This window comes from Amblyomma mixtum, chromosome 1 (assembly GCF_055824585.1).
Source record: "Amblyomma mixtum isolate Tamu chromosome 1, ASM5582458v1, whole genome shotgun sequence".
In the NCBI taxonomy this organism is placed as follows: Eukaryota; Metazoa; Arthropoda; class Arachnida; order Ixodida; family Ixodidae; genus Amblyomma; species Amblyomma mixtum.
The window spans coordinates 170311404-170313845 of NC_143012.1; positions in this window are offsets into that span (position 1 = coordinate 170311404).

A 2442-nucleotide genomic window follows, 5' to 3' on the forward strand; every position below is an offset into this window, starting at 1 on the left:
CTACCTTCAGTTAACAACCGATGCGTTGAGGAAAACTGGATACTTTTTAGAGATAAGATTTCATATTTGATGAACCGGTTTGTTCCTGTGATCAAAATAACTAAAGATAAATCTAATCCCTGGTTTACTAGAAGGCTTAAACAACTAAGGAACAAGAAAAAGCGGCTATACCGGAATGCTAAGCGTTCCTGTACCATTTCTGCGTGGAATAAGTACAGTGACGCACTAAAACTCTATTGCTCCGCCTTATCTGCTGCAAAAGACAAATATTTTTCTCATGATCTTCCAGCCCTTTTGAAAACTAACCCGAAAAAGTTTTGGAAACAAGTATGCCCTGAGCGTGATGATAGTTCCATCTCTCTACAAAGTAACAACACCCCCATCCCAGACAACGAGTGCCCCTCAATATTTAACACCTTCTTTTCATCTGTGTTCTCTTCTGAAGATCATTCTACCCTTCCGGAAGTTCCAGATCTTAATTACCGCTACATGGCACCTATTCAGATAAGTGAAGAAGGCATCACGTGTCTCATAAATTCTCTGAAGGTATCTACTTCGGCTGGTGTTGACGGAATTAATTCAAAAATTTTAAAAAATACAGTTCCAGTGGCAAGCAAAATTTTATTTCATATTTTTCAGCAATCATTAACTACAGGAATACTACCCTCAGACTGGAAGATAGCTAAAATAGTGCCAATTTTTAAATCTGGAAACAAAAACTCAGCTGAAAATTACCGTCCTATATCTCTCACGTGCATCTGCTGCAAAATGCTGGAACATATAATTTCATCGCATGTCTTCAGTCATCTTGAGCAGAATAACTTTTTTTACACTAATCAACACGGGTTTTGAAAGGGTCACTCCTGCGAAACACAGTTATTCGAACTAACTACTGATTTGCATTTTAATATGAACGATAACCTTCAAACTGACTGTATATTCCTTGATTTTGCCAAAGCGTTTGACCGCGTAGCTCACTGCCGCATGATTTCGAAATTATCATCACTCCGTCTAGACTCGCTAACTTTAACATGGCTTCGTAACTTCCTCTCGCATCGCCAACAGTTTGTATTTGTTAATAATCTGTCCTCTAACCTTTCCCCAGTTAACTCCGGTGTACCGCAGGGCAGTGTGCTTGGTCCCTTATTATTCCTTATTTATATAAATGATTTACCTAATAACATAACTTCCAGTATGCGAATTTTCGCGGATGATTGCATTATATACCGCCCTATTAGATCTACTAATGACCACCTGGCGCTCCAATCAGACCTTCTTACTATTAACGACTGGTGCAACTCATGGTTAATGACTCTTAATGTATCAAAGTGCAAAGTCATCTCTTTCACCCGTAAAAATAACAAATCTAGCTATACATACCGTATTCAAAATGATCTACTCTCTCACGTATCACATTACAAATACCTTGGCGTTAACCTTTCTTCAGATCTTTCATGGTCATACCATATCTCATCCATATGTGCCGTCGCCTCAAAGTCATTAGGATACCTACGCCGTAATCTCCGAAATTCACCATCTAATATTCGAAAACTAGCATACCTCACTTTTGTTCGTCCACAACTTGAATTTGCTTCTCCCATTTGGTCTCCCTATCATAAGAACATGATCATCGCGTTAGAATCTATCCAAAACAGGGCAGCACGATTCATTTCCCGAAACTATAACCACCGTTCAAGCGTCACTCAGATTAAAACAGATCTTTCTCTACAATCATTAAGCGCGCGCCGTGACATCGCTCTCCTAACACTATTTCACAAATATGCGCACTTCAATAGAACTACTTCATTTCAACTCGATGTCTCATCCCGCACGTCGAAAAGATTATATAATCAGTTTAGTTTTGCAAGAATATATGGTGACACATTGGCTTTCAATTCATCTGCACTATCACGAGCCATCAGATTATGGAATGATCTGCCAGACAACATCGCTTCCGCGTCTAATCTAGAATCTTTCCATTCTCAACTCATCACATATTTCACTGAAACCGTCATTTAGCACACCTACGTTCAAGTCTTTGCTGCTACACTCGTGCCATTCGGATGTTTTCTTACTTATGTTTGCCTGCCTTGTTTCCGTGTTTGCCTTAATCGCGCGATTTTGTTCCCGCGTTCGGTGAGCACATTATACTTTATTGTAGTGATTTATTTTGTGTCGCGTATTCTTTTTATCTTTTCCTGTTGTTATTTCCGCGTTGTTTCTTCTTCTCCACTAATTTGTTGATATATTGTTTATCATGACTGTATGTTTCTCTTTTGTTTCCTTAGGTTATTAATGCACTGTATAGATTTATTTCTTTTTTATCATGGTCATATGTTCCCTTTTGTTTCCTCTGGTTTTAATGCACTGTATTATATTTTTTTTTCGCCCCCCTTACACAATGCCCAATGGGCCTGCAAGGTATTTCAGATAAATAAATAA